Source organism: Tamandua tetradactyla, chromosome 7 (assembly GCF_023851605.1).
Source record: "Tamandua tetradactyla isolate mTamTet1 chromosome 7, mTamTet1.pri, whole genome shotgun sequence".
NCBI lineage: Eukaryota > Metazoa > Chordata > Mammalia > Pilosa > Myrmecophagidae > Tamandua > Tamandua tetradactyla.
In genome coordinates this window covers 124295232-124308460 of record NC_135333.1, presented here as the reverse complement: position 1 = coordinate 124308460, position 13229 = coordinate 124295232, and positions in this window count along the sequence as shown.

Below are 13229 nucleotides of genomic sequence, written 5' to 3'. Positions count from 1 at the left end.
TCAAAGGATAGGAATACAAGGGAATTTCCTTAAAATGATAAAGGGAATATATGAAGAACACACAGCTAATATCCTCAATGGGGAAAAACTGAAAACTTTCCCCCTAAGATCAGGAAGAAGACAAGGATGTCCACTATCACCACTGTTATTCAACATTTGTGTTGGAAGTTCTAGCCAGAGCAATTAGACAAGAAAAAGAAATACAAGGCATCAAAATTGGGAAGGAAGAAGTAAAACTATCACTGTTTGCAGATGATATGATACTATATGTCGAAAACCCGGAAAAATCCACAGCAAAACTACTAGAGCTAATAAACGAGTACAGCTAAGTGGCAGGGTACAAGATCAACATTCAAAAATCTGTAGTGTTTCTATACACTAGTAATGAACAATCTGAGGGGTAAATCAAGAAACGAATTCCATTTACAATTGCAACTAAAAGAATAAAATACTTAGGAATAAATGTAACTAAAGAGACAAAAGACCTATACAAAGAAAACTACAAGAAACTGTTAAAAGAAATCACAGAAGACCTAAGTAGATGGAAGGGCATACCGTGTTCATGGATTGGAAGACTAAATACAGTTAAGATGTCAATCCTACCTAAATTGATTTACAGATTCAATGCAATACCAATCAAAATCTCAACAACTTACTTTTCAGAAATAGAAAAACCAATAAGCAAATTTATCTGGAAGGGCAGGGTGCCCCGAATTGCTAAAAGTATCTGAGGAAAAAAAAAACGAAGGTGGAGGTCTCACGCTGCCTGACTTTAAGGCATATTATGAAGCCACAGTGATCAAAACAGCATGGTACTGACATAAAGATAGATATACTGACCAATGGAATTGAATAGAGTGTTCAGATATAGACCCTCTCATCTATGGACATTTGATCTTTGATAAGGCAGTCAAGCCAACTCACCTGGGACAGAACAGTCTCTTCAATAAATGGTGCTAGGGAACGGGATATCCATATGCAAAAGAATGAAAGAGCACACGTATCTCACACCCTATACAAAAGTTAACTCAAAATGGATCAAAGATCTAAGCATTAGGTCTAAGACCATAAAACAGTTAGAGGAAAATGTAGGGAAATATATTATAAATCTTATAATTTGAGGCAGTTTTATAGACCTTACACCTAAAGCAAGAGCACTGAAGAAAGAAATAAACAGGAACTCCTCAAAATTAAACACTTTTGTGCATCAAAGAACTTCATCAAGAAAGTAAAAAGACAGCCTACACAATGGGAGACAATATTTGGAAATGAAATATCAGATAAAGATCTAGTATCCAGAATTTATAAAGAGATTGTTCAACTCAACAACAAAAAGATAGCCAATCCAATTTTAATGTGAAAAGGACTTGAACAGACACTTCTCAGAAGAGGAAATACTCATGGCCAAAAGACACATAAAGAGATGCTCAATGTCCCTAGCCATTAGGGAAATGCAAATCAAAACCACAATGAGATATCATCTCACACTCACCAGAATGGCCATTATCAACAAAACAGAAAATGACAAGTGCTGGAGAGAATGTGGAGAAAGAGGCACACTTATTCACTGTTGGTGGGAATGTCAAATGGTGCAACCACTGTGGAATGAAGTTTTGGCAGTTCCTCAAAAAGCTGAATATAGAATTGCCATACAACCCAGCAATACCATTGCTAGGTATCTACTCTGAGGACATAAGGGCAAAGACAAAAACGGACATTTGCACACCAATGTTTATAGCAGCATTATTTACAATTACAAGGAGATGGAAACAGCCAAAATGTCCATCAACTGACAAGTGGCTAAACAAACTATGGTATATACATACGATGGAATATTATGCAGCTTTAAGACAGAATAAACTTATGAAGTATATAACAACATGGATGGACCTCGAGAACATTATGCTGAGTGAGACTAGCCAAAAACTAAAGAACAAATACTGTATGGTCTCATTGTTATGAACTGACATTAGTGAATAAACTTGGAATATTTTGTTCGTAACAGAGACCATCAGGAGATAGAAATAGGGTAAGATACTGGGTAATTGGAGCTGAAGGGATACAGACTGTGCAACAGGACTGGATACAAAAACTCAGAAATGGACAGCACAATACTACCTAACTGTAATATAATTATGTTAAAACACTGAATGAAGCTGCATGTGAGAATGATAGAGGGAGGGGGGCTGGGGACATATTGAAATCAGAAAGAAAGATAGATGTTAAAGATTGAGATGGTATAATCTAGGAATGCCTAGAGTGTATACTAATAGTGAAATGTACAAGGTACAATTTAAAAAATGTTTTTGCATGAGGAGAACAAAGGGATGTCATTATTGCAGGGTACTGAAAATAGATGGTAATTAATATTTTTAAATGTCACCTTCTGTGTGAGACTAAAGCAAAAAAATGTTTATTTGGTAGAAAATTAATATTTTGACTAGTGCATTTCCTAATATAACTTATGTAGATAGTTTGATTGCATGCCATAAGTACTTGGAATCTCAGGTAGGACATGAGATTTTGTTGGTTTGTCCGGAGTGATTCGATCAGTGAGTGGAAAAGTATCTGCAAAGCCCCCTTTGGGGAGTGGTGAGAATGGGGAGAAATTCAACTTCCCTAAGTTGAATTCTTGATATTCTCACAAACAGTGTGGACAACCAAAGCTATAGGCAGAGCCCCCCAGTCTTGGGGTTTGTTCACATGAAACTTAACCCCACAAAGTATAGGTCAAGCCTACTTAAAATTAGGCCTAAGAGCGACCCCCAAGAGAGCCTCTTTTGTTGCTCAGATGTGGCCTCTCTCCAGCCAACACAAGGAGCAGTCTCACCACCCTCCCCCTCTCTACATGGGACATGACTCCCAGGGGTGTGGACCTTCCTGGCAACGTGGGACAGAGATCTTGGAATGAGCAGAGACTCAGCATCCAGGGATTGAGAAAAACCCTAGAATGAGCTGAGACTTAGCATCAAGGGATTGAGAAAAGCTTCTTGACCAAAAGAGGGAAGAGGGAAATGAGACAAAATGTCAATGGCTGAGAGATTCCAAACAGAGTTGAGAGGTTATCCTGGAGGTTATTCTTATGCATCAAGTAGATAGCATCTTGTTATTCAAGATGTAATGGAGAGGCTAGGAGGAACTGCCTGAAAATGTAGAGCTGTGTTCCAGTAGCCATGTTTCTTGAGGATGATTGAATAATGATACAGCTGTAACAATGTGACTGTGTGATTGTGAAAACCTTGCGTCTGATGTCCTTTTATCTACCTTGTCAACAGACAAGTAGAACATATGGAATAAGAATAAATAATAGGGGGAAGAAATGTTAAAATAAATTTAGTTTGAAATGCTAGTGATCAATGAAGGCAAGGGGTAAGAGGTATGATAGGTATAATCTTTTTTTTTCTTTCCTGTGTTCGTTTCATTTCTTTTTCAATTGTCTTTTTGTTTCTTTTTCTGAATTAATGCAAATATTCTAAGAAGTGATGAATATGCAACTAGGTGATGATATTGTGAATTACTGATTATGTATGTTTTATTTTGTTTCTTATTTTTTAATTAATAAATAAATTAAAAAACAAACAAACAAAAAAACTTCCAGTGATTAGATTAAGCATCTATTGTCCAATGAAGACAAATTCTTAGAAGACTTTCTTGCCTGTGAAAAACTTTAATCTCTCCCTCAATTTTGATGGACAATTTGGCTGGGTACAGAATTTTTGGTTGAAGTCTTTCTCTTTCAGGATCTTGAATGTATCATACCACTGCCTTCTTGCCTCCAGGGTGCTAGTTGAGTAGTCTGAACTCAGTCTTACTTGGTTTTCATTGAATGTAGTAGATTGTTTTTCTCTTGCCACTTTCAGGATTTTCTACTTCTCTTCAACATTTGACAGACTAATTAGTATGTGCCTTGGGGAAGGCCTATTTAGATATTCTGTTTGGAATAAACAAAGAAACGTTGGGTTTCTTTGACTTGTATATTTACGTCATTTATGAGGGTTGGGAAGTTTTCCCCCACCATATCTCAGCTACTCTTCCTAGCACTATCCTTCTCCGTCTGAGACACCAATGATTCTTATATTTGTGCACTTTTTTTTGTTTATCATTTCCTTGAGTTCCCATTCAAATTTTTCCATCTTTTTCACCATTTGCTGTTTGAGTCTTTAAAGTCAATTATCCTATCCTCTATGTCACTCAATCTTTCTTCTGTCTCTTCAGATCTGGTATTGTGTACCTCTAGTATGTTTTTTCATTTGGTCAACAGAATCTTTAATCTCTGTGATATCTGCTATTTTTCTATTTCTTCTGTCAAGTTCCTCTTTATGCTCTTCTACTGTCTTTTTGATCTCCTTTAGTCATTTGCTATCCCACTTATTTCATTAAGTAGAGTTGTATGAACATCTTTGATTAATTGTTCCAACATCTGTGTCTCCTCTGGTGTTTTAATTTGATCATTAGGCACGGCTATATCTGTCTGCATTGTGATATGCTTAGTAATCTTCTACTGTCTTATGGCATGTAATTTCTTGATTGATTTATTTTGGGAGTTGATTTCTTTCAGTAGTCTAAGACCTTGTGTTTGCGGGATGGTTGTACAGCTGGGAGCAGGGCGCAGGGTGGGCACTCAGTATGGTGATTTGATTCAGGGCAGGTATAGGTGCAGGTTAGGGATGTTATGCTGATGCTTGTGAACATGGGCGCCCAGTGGCCAAGGAGGATGCAGCCATGCAGGTGCCCCGGTCTGGGGGGCATAACCCTGGTGTGCAGCGGTCTAAGGCATGGGGCCATTTTTGCACATGCACAGAGCTGTGGCAGGAGGTCTGCATTATGCCTTCATGGACTGGGGGCAGATGTGACCCAGCTGCACAGGCCGGCACTTTCTCAGAGCTGGGAAGTGAGGCTGAGGGCTGTGTGCACACGTGGTTCTAGGACTGCTGTAAAATGCAGTTCCCAGAGTTGAATGATATGATTGGGGGTTCATGTGCATGTGTGGGCTTGGGAGTGCCATAAACAGATGTGGATGCACAGAGCTCAGAGGGGGCAGAGTGAGACTGCGCACATTATGGGCAGGGGGGCAAGGGTACCCTTCATATGAAGGTTATTATTGCCTGCAGGCTTTGCATGCTGGCAACAGCCTGGAGGGAACAGGGAGGGGCAGATAGTGCTCAGGAGGGGTGCAGGAGAGGTGGGTTGGGCTGCACTTGGGGTGGGGGTGAGGCAGGTATGTGCACTGGGGGCTGGTGGGGTGGGGGTGCCTGGAATGCAGGGAATGGGAGTGGGTGATGGGGTTCAGGTGCATGGGGGGTGGGGTGAGTCGCTGGTAACAGAGCTGAACTGGTGGGCATAGTGTACCCAAGGAGTGTGGCCTGGATAACTTAATAGTCCTGTGCACCCATCTGTGCACTCCCATGAGCTCTGCAGCTCCATGTCTCTGTGCCAGGCTCCAGCTTTCTGCCTCTCAGTTCCTCGGCCTCTGCAACCAGAGCTTGCCCCATGTGGTGTTGAAGGCTCTCCCAGGTCAGCCACACTGCGGAATTGCCACCTCAGTCACCCTCCTGTCCTTTCTCTAACTTTTCCCTGGAGCAGGGCTAATCTCAAGCTACTCTAGTTGGCCATCTTCCCAGAAGTCTGTTTCTTCTTTTAAAAGACTTCGGTAAACTAATCAAGACCCACCTGGAGTAAGTGGAGACACATCTCCATCTAATCAAAAGATCACACCCACAATTGGGAGCATCACATCCCCGTGGAGATAACCTAATCAAAAGTTTCTTAACCTAATCAAAAGTTCTACCCTACAATACTGAATCAGGATTAAAAGTGCACTGGGGGCTACCCCCAGAAGATTGAATCCAGATTAAAACATGGCTTTTTCTGCAGTATATAATACTTTCAAACTAGCACATTCCACTGTCTAGACCCTTCAAAAGACATGTTTTTTTATATACACAATACATTTGCTCCATCACAATATCAAAAAAGCCTTAAACCAGTTCAGTAGCAATATAAATAAAATATAAAGCTAAAACCAGTACAAAATCTCATCAAAGTCAGTTATAGACATGGTCACTTCTAAGGCAAAAAAATTCTATTCTAGCTGTAGACCTGAAAAGCTCAGTATAAGTTATCTGCTGTCAATACAAAGAGGAGGGACTGTGTGGGATACATGTTTTCATTGCCATAGGGAGAAATCAAAAGGTAAGCAGGGGTCACCAGACCCAAACAGTTCCAAAAATCTGCAAGGCAAACTCCATTGGATTTCAAAGCCTGAGAGTCATTTATCCTTGCAGCTTTAAAAAGCGGCAGTCCCACCTTTTCCAAGAGCCTACACAGCAACCTTGCTCTCTCTCCAAATGCTGGGGTGAATTGCAACACTGGAGTTCATTGTGGGACCCTTTTCTTTCAGCTTCACCCTCTCCAAGCTTCGAGGTAGCACCTAGGATCTGTGCCATTTCTGGGGCACAAACTCAACCCCTCCAGAACAATGGGGTGGCAGCCAGGTTCTCTCCAATCCCCAGTATATGTGCTTCATCCTCTAGGAAGACTGAGGCACCATAACTCTTCTAGAACATCTAGGCAGAAAGCCTGCCCTATGTCTACAGGGCAAACTCACCCTCTCCATGTGTACAGATGGGTCTGCTCTCCTGGCTTGAGATTTTCTGGCTCCAAATCTTAGCTTCCATGGTTCTGCCTCTGAAGTTATTTTTCCTTCAATCAGTCTCTTTTCTCTCCCTTTTAGTCCAGACTGGCAATGGTTCCCTTTATACAGATCCCACAACACTCTTGTTGGTTTCCTATGTAGTATGCAGGGATAATAACCATTAGACAATAGGAGCTTCCACAAATCCTGTCTGGATAACTTCATTTCCAATCCTGTTTTTTTGTGAAATGGCTGACGGGTTTTATGTTTGGTTAAATCCTCACATGAGGACCTGTTGTGGTCAGGTTCATGTGTCATACAAATTGGTGGTGTCCATTTGTCAGGTTGGGCAAGTGCTGGCCTGTCTGTTGCTATGAGAACATTTCATGGACTTAAGTCATGATTATGTTGTCTGCATCCAAGCTAACTGTATTTGTAAACAGCAAAGGGGAATGTCTTCTCCAATGAAAAAAAAAAAGACAGAAGAGGGAGGTCTGCAGGAGGGCCTAGAATTGAGAAGTACCACTAAGGGTAATTTAAAGAATACAAAGAGAAAGAAGGAAAAGGATACATAGATCTGACAAATACAATTTTAAAAATCAGATGATGGAATCAAGAAATGCCTTTTCAGGTAATAACTTTGAATGTTAATGGACTAAATTTAGCAATTAAAAGATACAGATTGGCAGAATGGACTAAGAAACATAATCCAGCTATATGATGCTTACAAGAGACTCATCTTAGACACAAGGATACAAATAGATTGAAAGTGAAAGGATAGAAAAAAGATTTTCTACACAAGTTGTAACCAAAAGAAATCAGGAGTGGCTATGCTAATGTCAGACAAAATAGACTTTAAATGTAAAGACATCATAAGAGACAAAAAAGGACACTATATACTAATTAAAAGGTCAATTCACCAAGAAGATATAACAATCATAAATGTTTATGCTCCCAATCAAGGCGTGCCAAAGTACATGAGACAGACATTGGCAAAACTGAAGAGAGCAATAGATGTTTCAACAATAATAGTAGGAAACTTCAATACATCACTCTCCTCTATCGATAGAACACCTGACAGAAGATCAACAAGGAAATAGAGAAGTTTAATAACCTAATAAATCAATTAAACCTAACAGACATATGTAGATCATTGCACCCCAAAGCACAAGGATATACATTCTTCTCTAGTGTTCATGGAACATTTTCCAGGATAGATTATATGCTGGGGCACAAAACAGTTCTTTATAAATTTAAAAACATTGAAATTATTCAAAGCAATTTCTCTGATCACAATGGGATGAAGGTGGATCTCAATAACCACCAAAGAATGAGAACATTCACAAATATATAGAGATTAAATAACACACTCTTAAACAACCAGTGGGTCAAAGAAGAAATAGCTAGAGAAATCAGTAGCTATCTGGAGATGAATGAAAATGAGAATACAACTTATCAGAACTTATGGGATGTGGCAAGCCTGTGCTGAGAGGGGAATTTATTGCCCTAAATGCCTATATTAAAAAACAAGAGCAAAAATTGAGGCTTAACAGCATACCTGAAAGAACTTGAGAAAGAACAGCAAATTTACCCCAAAGCAAATAGAAGAAGAGAAATAACAAAGATTACAGCAGAGCTCAAGTAATGAGTGAACAAAAGAACAGTAGAAAGAATCAATCAACAATTGGTTCTTTGAGAAAATCAATAAAACTGATGGGCCATTAGCAAGACTGACAAAGAAAAGAGAGAGGATGCAAACAAACAAAATCAGAAATGAGAAGGGATGCATTACCAGAGACCCTGAAGAATTAAAAGAAATCATAAGAGGATACTATGAACAATTATAAACTAACAAACTAGACAACTTAGATGAAATGTACAAATTCCTGGAGACACACAAACAAGCAACACTGAATCAGGAAGAAATAGAAGCTCTCAACAAACCAATCACAAGTAAAGAGATTCAATCAGTCATCAAAAATCTTCCTACAAAGAAAAGCCCAAGACCAGATGGCTTCACAGGGGAATTTTATCAAACATTCCATAAAGAACTAACACCAATCCTGCGCGAACTTTTCCAAAAAATTGAAGAAAAAGGAACTCTACCTAACTCATTTTATGATGCTAATATCATTTTAATACCAAAACCAGGTAAAGATGGTATAAGAAAGGAAAACTACAGTCTGATCTCCCTAATGAACTTAGATGCAAAAATTCTCAATAAAATATTAGCAAATTTAATCCAGCAGCACATTAAAAGAATTATACACCATTACCAAGTGGGGTTTATACCAAGAATGCAAGGATGGTTCAACACAAGAAAATCAATTAATGTAATAGAATACATTAACAAATCAAAAGGGAAAAATCACATGATCATCTCAATTGATGCTGAAAAAGCATTCAACAAAAATTCAGCATCCTTTTCTGATAAAAACACTCCAAAAGATAGGAATCAAAGGTAACTACCTCAATATGATAAAGGGAATATATGAAAAACTGATAGCCAGCATCATACTCAATGGAGAGAGACTTAAAGCTTTCCCCCTAAGATCAGGAACAAGACAAGGATGCCCACTGTCACCACTATTATTCAACATTGTGCTAGAAGTTCTAGCTAGAGCAATCAGGCAGGACAAAGAAATAAAAAGCATCCAAGCTGGAAAGGAAGAAGTAAAACTCTCATTATTTGCAGATGATATGATATTATACTTGGAAGATCCTGAGAAAACTACAGCAAAGTTACTTGAGCTAATAAACAAATTCAGCAAGGTGGTGGGATATAAAATTAATGTGATCAGTAACATTTCTATACACAAGCAGTGAACTAGCTGAGGAGTCAGTTAAGGAAAAAATTCCATTCAAAATAGCAATTAAAACCTCCCCCTTTCTACGTAGGACATGACTCCCCGGGGTGTGGACCTTCCTGGCTATGTGGGACAGAAATCCTGGAATGGGCTGAGACTCAGCATCAAGGGATTGAGAAAACCCCTAGATTGAGCTGAGACTCAGCATCAGGGGATTGAGAAAACCTTCTTGACCAAAAGAGGGAAGAGGGAAATGAGACCAAATAAAGTGTCAATGACGGAGAGATTCCAAACGGAGTCGAGAGGTTATCTTGGAGGTTATTCTTACACATTAAATAGATATCACCTTGTTATCCAAGAGGAAATGGAGAGGCTGGAGGAAACTGCCTGAAAATATAGAGCTGTGTTCCAGTGGCCATGTTTTTTGAAGATGATTGTATAGTGATATAGCTTTCACAATGTGACTGTGTGATTGTGAAAATCTTGTGTCTGATGCTCCTTTTATCTACCTTATCAACAGACGAGTAAAACATATGGAATAAAGATGAATAATGGGGGAACAAATGTTAAAATAGATTTAGAGTGAAATGCTGATGATTGGTGAGGGGGAGGGGTGGGAGGTATGGTATGCATGAATTTTTTTCTGCTTTCTTTTTCTGAATAGATGCAAATGTTCCAAAAAATGATCATGATGATGAATATGCAACTATGTGATGATATTGTGAATTACTGATTATATATGTAGAAAGGAATGATCAAAAGTTATGAATGTTCACGTTTGTTTGGTATTTCTTGGTATTTAAAAAATTTTTTTAAATTAATTTAAAAAATAGCAACTAAAAGTATCAAGTACTTAAGAATGAATTTAACTAGGGAGGTAAAGGACTTGTACACAGAAAACTACATAACACTGTTAAAAGAAATTAAAGAAGATCTAAATAGGTGGAAAGACATTCCATGATCATGGATAGGAAGGCTAAATATAGTTAAGATGTCAATTCTCCCCAAACTGATCTACAGATTCAACAGAGTACCAATCAAAATACCAACAACCTACTTTGAAGATTTGGAAAAGCTAATTACCAAATTCACCTGGAAGGGAAGGAGACCCTGAATAGCTAAAATCACTCTAAAAAAAGAAGAACAAAGTGGGAGGATTAACATTCCCTGACTTTAAAACCTATTATAAAACCACAGTGGTCAAAACAGCATGGTACTGGCAAAAAGATAGAAGCATTGACCAATGGAATCAAATCAAGAGCGCAGAAATAGATCAGCAAATCTATGGTCAGTTGTTTTTGTTTTGTTTTGTTTTGTTTTACACATTTTCAATTAATTTATTTTAGAGAAACAAAGGTTTACAATTGGAACCACAAGGTAGGAGGATATCATGAATTCAAAGAAGTTAGTAATACAGACTCTCAAAAACCTTTATAGATTGGTCCAAAGTAGAGAACTATTTTTGCCCACTCTTGGACTTGGACACACTCAGGAGGAAAAAAAAAAAAAACTTAAGCCACAAATTAATTGATAGCCCTAATATTTCACATTGGTCTATATGAATAATTTCTGCATAATAAGAACAGCTGAGTGATTTTCCCTGTCCTATCTCCATATCATTAGAAACAATGATGAAAATATTTAAATTACTTTTTGTAAAATTAAAACTAAAAAGCCCCTCAAAAGAGAGCACAAGATACATTATCAAAACAAAATCCTCTAATCTAAAACAATAGTTAATTATTTTAATTACTAATAAAATCTAAGAAACTTGCCCTTCTTTCAGCCTCCAGACATTTGGCTTCTTAATGTTATTTCTAGAACAGACACCAGAAAGCACTGTGTGGGGGAAGAAAAAATACTTAAGGTCTAATAGGCCTCGAGCAAATTTTTGTTAATATTAACTAGAAAAATATTAGGATATATGATGAAATGAACAAAAAGAATGTAAGCCATGATGGAGAGCTCAGGGTATGTGATAAAAACATGCAATTTCTCTCTGAAATATCTTTAAATATTGTCTGAGTACCAGTTCAGTAACAGAATTTTTAATTTTAGAATAAAACATCTAGAATTTTTAATTTTAGAATAAAGACAGAACTTTATTGCAACTGCAAAAGATAGCAAAACTCCAACTTCCTGAAAGATATTCCCCACTACTCATAAGATTTACCACTGAAATAAGATATCTATATTCTTCTATTAGATTCAGTTACTAAGAGGTCTCCCTTTATTTTGAAGTATTTTTTCCTAAAATGAAGATAGCTTCCCTAGTAAGCTTGTACTGTACTTTGAAGGAAAAATCATATTAGTAAACAAACACACAAAATTTGTTTTGTGGGTCAACTGGTTTTTGACAAGGCCCCCAAATCCTCTGAACTGGGACAAAATAGTCTTTTCAATAATTAGGCATGGAAGAACTGGATATCAATCATCAAAAGAATGGAAGAGGACCCCTATCTTACACCCTATACAAAAATTAACTCAAAGTGGATCAAACACCTAAATGTAAGAACTAGCACCATAAAGCTTCTAGAAGAAAATGTAGGGAAAGATCTTCAAGACCTAGTAATAGGAGATGGCTTCCTAAACTTTACACCTAAAGCACAAGCCACAAAAGAAAAAATAGATGTTCTTGTTTGAAATGATGTACGTACCCTAGAAAAGCCATGTTTTAATCCTAATCCCATTTTGTAAAGGCAGCCATTTCTTCTAATCCCTATTCAGCATTGTATGTTAGAAACTGTATTTAGGTCATCTCCCTAGAGATGTGATTTAATCAACAGTGGTTGTTAAGATGGATTAGAAGTGTCTCCACCCATTTGGATGGGTCTTGATTAGTTTACTGGAATCCTATAAAAGAGAATGACAAGAGAGAAAGGAGATTCAGAGAGAACAGAATGACGTAGCCACAAGAAGCAGAGAGTCCATAAGACAGCGACCTTTGGAAATGAAGAAGGAAAATGCCTCCTGGAGAGCTTTGTGAAGGGAAGCCAGGAGAGAAAGGTAGCAGATGATGCTGTGTTTGCCACATGCCTTTCCAGATGAGAGAGAAACTGTGTTTGCCATGTGCCTTTTCACTTGAGAGAGAGAGAGACCCTGAACTTCATCAACCTTCTTGAACCAAGGTATCTTTCCCTGGATGCCTTAAATTGGACATTTCCATAGACTTTTATTATTATTATTAATTAAAGAATAAAAAGAAATTAACACAACATTTAGAAATCATTCCATTCTACATATGCAATCAGTAATTCTTAACATCATCACATAGATGCATGATCATCATTTCTTAGTACATTTGCATCAATTTAGGAAAGGAACTAGCAAAACAACAGAAAAAGATATAGAATGTTAATATAGAGAAAAAAATAAAAATAATAACAGTAAAAAAAAAAGAAAAGGAAAAAGAAAAAAGATAAACAAACAGACAGACAAAAAAACCCTTATAGCTCAGATGCAGCTTCATTCAGTGTTTTAACATGATTACTTTACAATTAGGTGTTATTGTGCTGTCCATTTTTGAGTTTTTGTATCTAGTCCTGTCGCACAGTCTGTATCCCTTCAGCTCCAATCACCCATTATCTTACCCTGTTTCTAACTCCTGCTGGACTGTGTTACCAATGACATATTCCAAGTTTATTCTCAAATGTCGGTTCACATCAGTGGGACCATACAGTATTTGTCCTTTAGTTTTTGGCTAGACTCACTCAGCATAATGTTCTCTAGGTCCATCCATGTTATTACATGCTTCATAAGTTTATTCTGTCTTAAAGCTGCATAATATT